Below are 11,667 nucleotides of genomic sequence, written 5' to 3' on the forward strand. Positions count from 1 at the left end.
TTTAGCAGAGTTCACACCTCAGCTCTCCCCACTTTGTTCCTCAAACCATGCTCACAATTTCCTGTTTAGAAGCAAAAAGGGGGCTAAAGAGCTCTTGGTGCTTCCTCTTGTAGCTCAGTGCAGTGGTTTCTTCCCAGAAGCAGCTGACAGTCAGGATATTTCTCTGATGGGCACTTGAGCTATTTTTTCCCATTCTCATCAGTTCAGATGGCTCTTTGTAAGAGCAGTTTCAAACCCTAATTCCAAGTGGCTGAAAAATAATGAGATAAAATAAGTTCTTGGAGTTGTAAAAGCATTAGCTGAGCAGGCTTGGCTCAGTGTCAGAGAAGCACAAAGCACAAGGGACAGAATTAATAGCCAAGAAAAGTTCTGTGGGCTCTGTAAAGAAGGTACAAGAAATCTGAATCACAGCTCTGCAGACATTGCTGTTCCTTTGCTGTATTCTCTGCACTTCTCTAAGATCTCAAAAAGGCTTCTGGTACTTATTAACTCCTTCCGTTTAAATTATGGAGTTCAGAGGTGGAAGCTTTGCAGATGAAACCCTTTGGTTTTTTGTTCCTCCTTTCTCTTTGGGGAAATTGAAGTGTCATGGTGACCAGGGTTAACAGATGCACCAAAAGGTCAGCAAGGCACGTCACATGTGAGCAATGAAAACCAAATCTGCCTCTGATGGGCTTGACTGAAGCCTTTCCAAGATGGCAAGACTGAAGAGAAGCTCTGGAGAAGCAGAGAGGGAGACTTCTGAGAAGAAAACAAGTTTTTAAAATACACAGGGAGGTCAGGTGCAGATGCAGGTGGTGGAGGATTCATATCACAGGAGCCCTCAAAGGCCTTGCTGCAAAAACTGCTGAGTGAAGGCAAAACCCCCATTTCAGAGTTCATTCCTTTCCCAGGATTGATTCTGTCCAGCAGATAAAGGGACCCAAACCAAGTGACATCGTGGTGCCACCTTCAATATCCCCTCCCTGACGTTAACATCTACCTGAACCCATTTCCTGCTCTGTATTATTTTGCCACTAATTGCACAATAATTCTTCAATTACTGTGGACTGCAGAACAGGGAAATCCATCTCTCAGTGCTCTGTGTCCTTAGGACTCTTCCTGCCCTGAATTTGGAAGGGCTGCACTTTGCACCTCCTTTCCATTCCCTCGGGGCATCCCCTGCCAGGCACTAAGAGATTAAATTGAAGCTCCAAGCCCTGCCCTGCCGAACTCCCAGCAATTCCTGGCCTGGCAGAAGGCACAGATGAGCCACATATGAGGCAGCCTCTGAATCAGGCTGTAATTTGTAGCCCAGGATGTTCAAGTTGTGAAACCAGAGCTGTCTGCCTACGTACACAAGGCCAGAAACTGGTGATGTAAAATTCCCTTTCTGCTCAGAGAAAAGCTTTGGATCCCAGGGGATTTCTTTAGGATGAAACTGGGAATTTAAATTAGATTCTGCTCCTTTTTTTTCCCTCACCTGGGCACTCAGTGGGATTTGGACAGTGGGATAAAGAGCAGCACATGATCCAGGGTCAGAAGGACTCAGCACCCAGCTGTGTTGATGAGTCAGGAGTGGTGTCTGGGATTTATTCCTTTTTAATATATATTTTTACCCTGTAAAATATGGGTATGATTTATGATTCTGTTGACTTTTCAAATACAGTAATAAGCACTTTAACATCTTCAAAGTGCTTACAGATACTATCTCACTTAATCTCCAAGGGAAGGAACATAAGAAAATAATTAGTAACAGATAAGAAAATGTTTTAATTTTGTAAAAGAACTTAAAGGTTATGACAAATGAAAGACCTGATGTTGAACTAAATCAAAGCAATGGAAATGAGCTGGAACTTGTATCCATCCAAGGTTTCTGGTATCCACTCTGTGGGTTTGGTCTGGGTGTGGAGTCCCTTGTCTGGTGAAGGGGCAGAAGAAAGAAAGACAGAGTTACACAAAGAGCTGAGCTGTTATCCCTGGGGGAAAGGGCTCAGGCTGCATTGCCAGCAGGATGCTGGCCTTGCAGGAGCAGAGAACTCCTCTCTCTCCAGCCCCTTGCAGTGGCCATTTGAGCCCTTCCAGCAGGGCAGGAGCTCGTGGCTCTCTTGGCACGTGCCCACGTTGCCCTGGCCAGAGCCTGCTGCAGCCCTTGCCAGTGTCACTGTGCTGGGAATAAATGTCACATGAAGGAAGAAATTACAGCTGGGAGTGCCCAAATCCCAGAGAACTGCCCAGTTTGCAAATTAACACAAAGATTCTGGCCTTATTTTGTTACAGGGGAAGCCAGCTGGATGAAAATACTTCTTTTTGGATAGTAGTTGTAGAAGAATGGGAGGACTGGGGTCATAGAAAGCCAAAATCTTTGCAAGTTCCAAGTGCTGGTTTGAATGCACCTCTTTTCTTTCAAGACCTTCAGCTGTTCCCTGCATGCTGAGAAACACTTTCTGAAGGGCCATTTTGAAGTAGTACAGCACAAAAAAAGCATTCCTCCTTCAGAGAGCACGGAATACTAATTTAGGGTTGGTAAGCTGTGGGGGAAAAAGGCTCCTCATGGTCCCCTTTCACCAGGATGTTTTTTCCCCATCCTTTTTGAATTTAATAATGTGTCAAATTAGGGTTAAAGTGCTCTGTTTCCTGTGCTCTGCTCTGACTTTGATGCTGTACAAGACCTCCCCAGTTCTGCTTTTCTCTGGCACTGCTCAGACATGAGAAAGTCCCAAAGGCATTGTGTGAAGCTGCTGGTTGAGCAAAGGAGAGCAGTGAGGGGAGCATGTAAACAAGGCAGGCAGCAGATCCACCCCAGCACCCTGCACTGCTCTGAGCACTGGCACCAGTTTGGCACCTGCTGGCTTTGGCTCTGCCTGGCCAGCACATCCCAGTTTGACACAGACTGGCATGGAAAACCCTTTTTGTCACCTGCTTTTGAATGGATTTTTAGTGAGTCCACTCTCTGAGATAAAACATCTGTTTGGGTGAGGGATGTCCCTGCTTTAGGTTACAGTGTTCAGAATTCTGCTCATGTTCAGAATTCCTTTGGAACAAGATGGATTTAAAAAAAAAAAATTAAAAAATAACAAATTTGCTGCACGGCTCCTCAAGCTTTCCACATCTAAAGTTCCCTCTGTCCTTGGGGACTGGTCAGGGTCCTTTTGAAAGCCTCAGTACCACTGCACCTGAGGCCCATAAAAACCCCCCTGGTGCAGAGCTCAGTCCTGCCCTTCCCCACAGAAATTTCCCCATATTGCCCCAAACCCATACCACATTACCTTGCCAATACAGACCCCTGGAAAGTCTAGACTCAAATTGGGAATATTTCTAAGCCAGGCTGGGTTTTATCTTGTAATGGTGGTTCACTAAATTACGCCCTTAATGACATCTATGAATCAGTTCATTCTGTCCAAAGAATTCATTATGAAGACATTCTTGATTTGTGGAGCTTAAGTAGGAAAGTGCATCTACAGGTGTCATCCAAAACCTGGGTTATAGGATTATATATTATCTTTTAGAGCCATGAAAACGTGGAAATTAGTGTTCAGGTTTTCTCCCTACCACATACAGGACAATCCAAATGTGTGAAATGCTTTGGAAGGGCTTTAACAGTGCTGTGTCTGTGATTGGGCCATAAACCACGTCCTGATTCACTGTATAAAACACATCCACTGCACTCCTGCACCTCCCTAAATCCCCAGATATTTACAGGAACAGTTTCCTTTCCTTACCTATGATCAAACAGTGCTTTAGAGCAGGGCTGGCTGCTCCCTGCCCTGTGCAAACCTTTCACACAGACAATAAAACTGATGTACTGTGAGAAGCAGGGTCTTAAATCCCTTTTTATGAGATACTGAAATGACTCTAAAGGGCTGTCATTGCCACAGTTGGTGTGACCCAGGGCTGAAGGTATATTCAAAAATCAATCAAACTAAACAAAGCTTTTGGAGGGAGATCAAATGTGAACTGGTGTTTGGTTCATGTGCTGTGCATTTTCCAGGTATGGGATAAAGAAAAGGTTGAATGAGGAATGATCAATAAGAGAGTCAATTGCAGATACCCAGCTAACTCACTAAATCCAAGGCTTTTGGTAACATCATTGTAACTCTGATGTTACAATCTTCTATCCTGCACAAGCAATGTCAGGAATGACAACCTGGTATTCATTATATTGATCTGAATTCATGCACCAAACATTTCAGATCCTGTAGGTTTGTGGAGATGGGTTGTACACTGAGATTAAAGAGAATGACCCTCAAAATTACTGGGCTCTTTGCAAGCCTGCACTGCACACATGGCTGGGGAAAAGTTACGTTGCATTTTTCATCTTTTCTTCTCTGGGGGAGTTCCATTTTCACACCTGGAAGTGTGTCAAGCCTGGAAATCAAGCCTGGAAGTCAATCCTGAAAATGTTTCCCAGTTCTGGATGGTCTCACACTGGAACATGCAGCTCTAATGTGCACCAAGACTTCCCTGATCTTATCAGAGAGCCTGAAGTGGGACCTGAAGGTCTTGTTCTGAAATTCAGCACAGCCTCTCCCTGGCCTTTGGCATGAGTCCCATGTTTATATTCATCACCATATGGAGTTATTACATGAATGATAAATTTATTTACATCATAATATCCACATATATAATCTGGAAGGAGTCACAGAGAGCAGAATTGTATCATTCCAGTGTTTAAAGCTGCCTTTTGAAATGACATGTTGTGCATGGAGATATCCTGAGCTGACAGCAAGGCTCAGCCTGGTGGGTCAGGCTGTGGCCTTGGCTTTGTCCTGCTCCCAAGGACAATTACAGGGAGTCTGTGCTCCATGGGGAGGAATTGTTTGGGTTAAGAACTTGCTTTTCTTGGTGAAAATCAGAGCCCTGCCCTGACGTAGTTACAGCAACTGCAGCAGAAATTCCCTTAACCCAGCAGAGTGCGGGTTCAGTCCTGCTCTCTTCCATCTTGCATCTCCCAGTGTTACCTCAGTTCCTTTGGGATCTTTTGAAAAAACAGAAAAAAACCCTCACTCTCTCCTTCAGCTTTTTTTTAGGTGTTTTTTCTTCTTTTTCTCCTAATGCTTTCTCAAACTCATTTTCTCTTTTCCTTCCTCATTTCATCTAGACTCTGTTTCATGTTGAATAAAGTACATCCCCTGTAACAGGCAATTTAATTCAAAAAGAGATAACACCTATTTCGTTTTTCCTTTTTGTAGCAGTCTCCTTCAAGTAGGCAAAGGTTCTCTGCACTATGTTCTGTAATTAACTTGTCTTTGAGTCAACCCATATGCTCAACTAATGCAAATTATTTTCTGGCTAAGATCATTCATTGCTCAAAAGAAAATTAATATTTTAATCAAAGTAACATTAAAAAGTAATTCAGCTGGTTGAGTGATTCTGAAAATTTGGTGAAAAAAATGAAAATTTTCAAAGGATGTCAATATTCAGGGAAGCTTTGATTGTGTCTGAATGGGGTTGTGTTCTGCATCCTGCAGTTTTATATAAGCCACATTATATTTCATCTTCCAAAATATTCCATACTGCAGTAGAAAGGATCTTGAGCTTTTCAAAATGTCTTGGAAAGGAATCTGGGGGAGAGATGGGAGAAGTGGCTTTTATCCAGCTCTGACTACTTAGTCACTGGCTGGAAGGACACCAATGGCAGCCACAGGAGGATTAAAGATCCCTTTCCAAAACAAGGATCATTTCAGTGTTTCCTGCCTCGTGCTTGAACCAGGGTGGACGTGGGAGCATCAGCTGCAGCTGTGGAGCAGAAACCCTGCAGAGTGGCTTTGGCAGAGAAGGGAGGAGGGAAAGCTGAGGATGCTCAGGGTCCTGCTGTGAGCCTGCTCCAGCCCCCGTCCCACAGAAGGTGGGATGGCCTCTCCATCATTCTGAGAGAAGGAATATCCTCTCCTTGAAGCCTCAGGCCAGAAATTCAAGCCACACCAAACCTGGTCCATATGTTCTCACAGAAAGTTCACCTTTCAGAGATCAAGTGGGTTTGTTCCAAAAAAGAATACAGAGATTTGCTGTTGACTTCAGCCTGACCCAGGTTCCACTTGTAAACTGCCTTAAAATCTCCAGCACTTGGCTGCAGTTCATTTCTCTCACAAATCCCTGAGGTCATGATTCAACAAAACAATAAATCCAGCTTAAGGGCTCCTTGTGCCAGCTCAGAAAAGTCATGACACAGAATCACATCACACTGATCCAGAGCAAGCAAACTTGCCTATTTGAATGTATTAAACAGTAATGAGAAGTCTCTGTCCTGATGAGGCATCTCCTGCAGCTACTGCTCCAGCATTTTTCCTCTATCAGAAATGGTCTGTCCTCTTCTAGGCAGGAAAAGTGAGAGTGAATTCTGTGTCCTGGACTCAGCATTTCACCAGAAGCACAATCCCAATGGCTGATCCTCATCCACTGGGTATTGCTGGCTCTGATTATTTCAGAGCTTGGCTATCAGTGATCCCAGAACCAGGGCCTTGCCCCAGCAGCCTGGAAAATGCTTGGGAAAAGCAGCAGTGCTTCATAGAGACACTCAGAGAACATCAGGGCACTCATTTCTCCTGCTCCTTCCAGCAGGGAAGTCAGCAAAGCTGCCAAGGGCAAATCACTGCAAAGAACTCTTCCTGAAGCTCAGAGAGACTCAGGAGCCCAGTGAGATATCACCAAAAGGGAGAGCAGCTGTGAAACATTCCAGCTGTGGTGGAGCAGGGAGCTTCCCTGAAGGTTCCCTCAGCTGGCCCTGCCAAACACACCCTGGCAGTCAATGCCTGAAGTCAGGCCTGAAATAGTTTGAATTCTTTGTCCCAGCAAGGAGAAGCTCAGCAAATCCTGGAGATTCATTGTTAGGAGTTCCAGACTGAGCTCCTTTTGGGAAACAGGATTGATCCCTGATAGCAGATTTGCTTGAGTTTTTGGATTTTTTTTTTTTTTTTTTTTGTGGCCTGAAGCCATCATACATTTGCCTTAACTATTCCAACACTTTTTCTCTGTGAGTTGTGTTCTTGTGTCATGAATTTTATTATCCATTTCCATCTGGGCACTGTGACTGATACAGGCACCAGGTGAACATTTCACACTAACTGGGAACATTCTTTGTTGGCCCCTGAACCGTGCTGCTAAATCCTCCCAGCTAGAGAAAGAACAACTGAGACATCTGAGGTCACATTCACAGAACAATCCCAGAAAACAAGGAATTGCAATAAACAAGGGAGAGGCTTCCCAGAAAGTCATTTCACAGTGAGCTCAGTCCATCCTGAGCCCAGGGAGCTGCAGCAGTTTGTGGCAGCCCTGGCAGCCATCCTGAGGGGGAGTGAGCAGGGAGCTTTGCAGATCTGAGCAGGGAGCTTTGCAGATCTGAAGGCTTTCAGTGACATTTTTAGGGCCAGAGTCCATTCTGAGCTCTGCTGTTATTCACCTACAGCTGTTTTGGCTTTATAGCTGTTAAATATAATCTGTGCTGAAAGGGAAAAAATGGAGATGAATTCATTAGTGCTAATGCTCATTGTTTTCTTGCACAGTTTGTGTGCACAGCACACAGCTCAGTGCAACCCCAAGACTTTGCCCACTGGAGAGGAGCTCCAGAGAGGAGCTTTCCCATGCCACAACACTGACCCCCTGCAGCACACAGGGGGTTTTGTTCTGCTCAAGCCAAGGTCAGCAGGCAGATTATCCTAAAACCTTTCCAAAAGCAAACAGAATTAAATTGTGTAATGAAAGACAGTAGTTTAATTTCTTAGAGTCAATCAAAACAGCAGAACTCCTGGAGTGGATGGATTCCTGGTAATAAAGCAAAATCAGAGAGGCAGAAAAAAAAAGAGAGAGAGTGACACTTGAGTATGTAAAATAATCACAATAAATATTTATTGGGAAGGGAAGGGGAAAGGGAATTACAGAAACATTGGGGTGGTCCAGATCTCATTGCAGTCTTCAGCTTCCTCCCAAAGGGAAGGGCAGACACTGATCTCTTCTCTCTGGACCTGTGCCAGGGCAGGTTTAGGGTGCATATCAGGAAAGGTTTTTCCCCCAGAGGGTGCTGGCACTGCCCAGGCTCCCCAGGGAATGGGAACATCCCCAAGGCTGCCAGAGCTCCAGGAGAGTTTGGACAGCACTCCAGGGATGCCCAGGGGGGATTTTGGGGGTGTCTGTGCAGGGCCAGGAGCTGCACTGGGTGATCCCTGTGGGTCCCTTCCAACTCAGGATATTCTGTGAATCTCTGAAATTTGCACCCAAGCTAATTGTGCTTCCTTTGGAACCCCTAGGTTACCCATATTAACCCCAAATTTTGGGGTGTGGAATGAATCTCTGATCAATAGTGCAAACATTAACCAGGGATAGGTATTTTAGAAATCTCCATGGAGATATTGTCATGGCAAATCAACAATGCCTAGTGTGTGACACACATTCATATTAATACCTCTAATTCATCCACAATGCCCTTTCTCCATTCTTGCAGCCTGCTAGAAAGAGCTGTCACATGTTGGATGGGATTCTAATTGCTAGCAGAATACTCAGCTGTTGACAGACACGGCTTCCTGTTGGAAATAAATGTAAACCAGAATAGGAAAGCTGACCTGATCCAACTGAGGACTTTTGGAGGTGAAAAACAGAACAATTACCGGATGCAGGTAGATAAAATTTTTCCCTATGGAACAAAAATTCTGTGGGATGTGCTGATTTTGCAGAACTAAAACCTTTCCTGGGAATACATCAATTCAGTTTATCAGGGAAGAAAAAAAAGATAAATTGAATAGTTTACATTTTTTAGAATACTTGTTATTATTAATCCTTGAAGAATTAGCAATGAAAGAAATGTCAGTGGTAAGACAAAATTTCTTATACATATTCAAGCAGTGTATCAAAATCAACACAAAATGGTTTGGTTGTGTAAAAAAATATTTTGCTTTGTTGTAAGCACCACGACTTCTTGTGGTTTTTTATTTTTCCTCTAACCAATGAGTATTTTCTAAAGTTTTGGATGTGTTTAAAAACTTTCATCATTGTAAATACTATCAAGATAGAATAGTCAATATAGAATGTATAGTCAGTATAGAATATATAGTCAATATAGAATATATAGTCAATATAGAATATATAGTCAATATAGAATATATAGTCAATATAGAATATATGTCTGTTGTCCTTTTATCTTGTGGGTGTATGGGGCAGAGAGAGCAGGACTGATGAATAAACTGAAAACATTTCCAGTTCCTGTTTCCTGGTACTTTGGGCTGCTGGACAGTACATGAGACCTTGAGCATTTTTCTCTTTGTTGATTTTCCTGCCCCTGAAGGGCCATGAAAGGCTGAAGATTTCCTGTCTGACCCAGGTTGCTCCTCTGATGGGGGCTGAGGTTTGAGCCCAGCTGGAGGGAGAGGAGCAGCAGAAGCAGCTCTCAGGGGAGCCCAGCAGCTCTGCTTTCCAGGAGCTGAGTGCTCAAAGCCCTCAAAGGACAGAAATAAACACCTGCTGAGGGAAAATGTCAAAATGTTCCTTCATGGCTCTTAAGAAAACAAATTCTGAAAGCTGGAGAGAACATGCCCAAAATCAACATGACAAATAAATTAACAGCTGAATTACCCAAGTGCCTTACATGAACAAGGACAGCTCTCCATGGCACAGAATGAAATGAAAGCCCCTACCAGAATGGGATTTTATGTTGCATTCAGGCCCACTCAAGAGAGGAGAATATTGAGACCCCAAGAGAGGATTTTCTGTTAAACTGGAGCAGACAAAGCAGGTTCCTCTGTTCCTTACCCTGTCAGTGCCTTCGAGAGGTGCAGGAGGGCAAGCAGAGGAGCTGTAGCGCAGGTTCCAGCTCTTGTTCAGGTCCTTTAGCAACCAAATTAAGTTGACAGCACCCTCAGACAGGTCAGAGCAGGTACAAGGACACTGCAGGGTCAGTGGGAATGGTGTGGAACAGAATAATGAAATTCAGGGGTCTCCAGATGAGCCTCAGTGATTGCCATAATCATAAATCACATAGGGATTGTGATTTATGGGATCATAGGGATCACACATCACAGATCTGTCACTGCTGTGTCCTGCAGGAAAGAGACAGGCACTGCAATGATCAAAAAGGGGTTTTCCACTGCAAAATTCTCTTGTTCTGCTTCCTTTGAAAAGGACTGTAGGTATAGCATTATTTCCACCTTTGCAGAAATATTTTATCTTAAAAAGAGTCTTATTAAATAGTCTCCAGCTGGGATTGGCTTACAGAGGGGCGTTATCTGAGCACTCCAGAGGGCTCTGAAAATAGAAGAAGGAAAATGCTTCAATGAGAGAGAAAATATATGTGTGCTCATAAAGGGTAATGTGAAATATCCCAGTGTGCTGGAGACACAGAGAATTGTGGCCATTGAATTCATTTTCTCACTAAAAATATTCCAGTCAACTCCAAATAATCTCCTCTCCTCACCTGTGTTTCCAAAAGCCTTCTAAAGATTTTATCTTTGAAACCAACTTTCTTTTCATCTTCTGCTTTATCATCTTTGCTTTTGGGGTCAGTTTTTCTTTCTTAGTTTCTTTCTTTGTCAGGCTGCCTGGAACCATTGCTGTGTGTTCCACTAAAACACACATTGCTTGTGGAGGCATCTCCAAGTATGAACCAGCTCCTGAATGAGGGGTTCATTTTGAGGAACTGTGTTGAGAACTTTTATTTTCATGTGTTTTTAGGCTTGGGGATCCCTAACTGATCCCTGATGATACCAGTGTCCAAAGAGACAAGCACAAGCACCCAGAGAAAAGTTAAATGCTAATTTAGAGGCTCTGATTGTGTCCTCTGAGTTCAGCTGCCTCTCCCCACTGCTCCAAGTGCGAGCCAAAGGGAATAAAAGCTGGGCAGGAAGGTGATCCAGCCTGTGCCATCATGTCCAGGTGTACAGAAAGTACAGGAACTCTGGATGTCCTTCCCTTTATCACTGGGCAGCCAGCAAATATAGAAAATACTGATTTCTTTAAAGCCTTTCTCAGGCAGAGATTGATGACTGAAGAAAACAAAACCCATCATCATTCTACATTCTTCAGTTAACCTCAAAAACCACTTCTGATGTAGGATTCTGCTCCAGGAGCTGCATCAAAGAGGAGATTGCAGCTACAGAGCAATCCCACCAGTGGGGCTGGCCCTTTGGCAGCCTGAGCCTGGAGTTCATCTACAACTGTCCCACAGAAAAGAGGGTGAAAAACGCAACCACACTGCAGTGATGAAGCTGCCAATGCCAGAGCAGCATACATCCCTTCTAGGGATCATTTTTAGGGATCATTTCTTCCCTTTTAGGGGTCATTTCTTCCCTTCTAGGGATCATTTCTTCCTGAGCTCACCACCTTGGACATCCTGGCCTGGTGCCCTCGCAGAGAAACACCATTTCCACTGAACAGATCCTCACATTCTGCACTCACTGCTTGAAAACCTGTTCAGGACCCCTGACCTGTGCTCCACATTAACCAGAGCCTGTTTTTAGCCAGAGTATCAGGGGAGCTCCATGGCACTGCCATGGATCTTTGATGCTCTGGGCTTTTATTAATGCTGGTGACACCAAAATGCACCTTCTGGTGTGAGGGGAGCTGCAGGAAAGATAATGTTATTTCTGAATCAAATTATCCTTCCTCTTTATACTTAATTAAGAACACAATCTTGCTGGAGGCTGAAAAGCTTTGGCTTCAGTTTGCACAGACACATCATATGTGTCTGCCTGTCCAAATATTTTA

This window comes from Molothrus ater, chromosome 12 (assembly GCF_012460135.2).
Source record: "Molothrus ater isolate BHLD 08-10-18 breed brown headed cowbird chromosome 12, BPBGC_Mater_1.1, whole genome shotgun sequence".
Taxonomy (NCBI): Eukaryota; Metazoa; Chordata; class Aves; order Passeriformes; family Icteridae; genus Molothrus; species Molothrus ater.